The sequence below is a fragment of the Physeter macrocephalus genome, chromosome 15 (genome assembly GCF_002837175.3).
Source record: "Physeter macrocephalus isolate SW-GA chromosome 15, ASM283717v5, whole genome shotgun sequence".
Lineage (NCBI taxonomy): Eukaryota > Metazoa > Chordata > Mammalia > Artiodactyla > Physeteridae > Physeter > Physeter macrocephalus.
Genome location: NC_041228.1, coordinates 12567584 through 12569064, shown reverse-complemented (window position 1 = coordinate 12569064; position 1481 = coordinate 12567584).

Below are 1481 nucleotides of genomic sequence, written 5' to 3'. Positions count from 1 at the left end.
GTAAACATATATCCCCATATCTCCTCCCTCTTGCATCTCCCTCCCACTCTCCCTATCCCAACTCTCTAGGTGGACACAAAGCACCAAGCTGATCTCCCTGTGCTATGTGACTGCTTCTCACTAGATATATATGTTACATTTGGTAGTGTATATAATCCCATAGGTTTTGGATCGTCGTGTTTTCATTGTCATTTTTTCTAGGTATTCTTTGATTTCTTCAGTGATCTCTTGGTTATTTAGTAGTGTACTGTTTAGCCTCCATGTGTTTGTATTTTTTACAGTTTTTTTTTCCTGTAAGTGATGTCTAGTCTCATAACGTTGTGGTCAGAAATGATACTTGATAAGATTTCAATTTTCTTAAATTTACCATGGTTTGATTTGTGACCCAAGATATGGTGTATCCTGGAGAATGTTCCATGAGTGATACGATTTCAATTTTCTTAAATTTACCAAGGCTTGTTTTGTGACCCAAGGTATGATCTATCCTGGAGAATGTTCCATGAGCACTTGAGAAGAACCTGTATTTTGTTGTTTTTGGATGGAATGTCCTATAAATATCAGTTAAGTCCATCTTGCTTAAATGCATCATTTAAATCTTGTGTTTCCTTATTTATTTTCATTTTGGTTGATCGGTCCATTGGTGAAAGTGGGGTGTTAAAGTTCCCTACTATGATCGTGTTACTGTAAATTTCCCCTTTTATGATGTTAGCATTTGCCTTATGTATCAAGGTGCTCCTATCTTGGGTGCATAAATATTTACAACTGTGATATCTTCTTCTTGGAGTGATCCCTTGATTATTATGTAGTGTCCTTCTTTGTCTCTTGTAATAGTCTTTATTTTAAATTATATTTTGTCTGATATGAGAATTGCTGCTCCAGCTTTCTTTTGATTTCCAATTGCATGGCATATCTTTTTCCATTCCGTCACTTTCAGTCTGTATGTGTCCCTAGGTCTGAAGTGGGTCTCTTGTACACAGAATACATACGGGTCTTGATTTTGTATCCATTCAGCCAGTCTATCTATGTCTTTTGGTTGGAGCATTTAATCCATTTATATTTAAGGGAATTATAGATATGCATGTTCCTATTACCATTTTCTTAATTGTTTTGCACTTGTTATTGTAGGTCTTTTCCTCTCTTGCATTTCCTGCCTAGAGAAGTTCCTTTAGTATTTGTTGTAAAGCTGGCTCAGTGGTGCTGAATTCTCTTAGCTTTTGCTTGTCTTTAAAGGTTTTAATTTCTCCACCGAATCTGAATGAGATCCTTGCTGGGGAGAGTAATCTTGGTTGTATGTTTTTCCCTTTCATCACTTTAAATATGTCCAGCCACACCCTTCTGGCTTGCAGAGTTTCTGCTGAAAGATCAGCTCTTAACCTTATGGGGATTCCCTTGTATGTTATTTGTTGCTTTTCCCTTGTTGCTCTTAATACTTTTTCTTTGTATTTAATTTTTGATAGTTTGATTAATATGTGTCTTAGCAT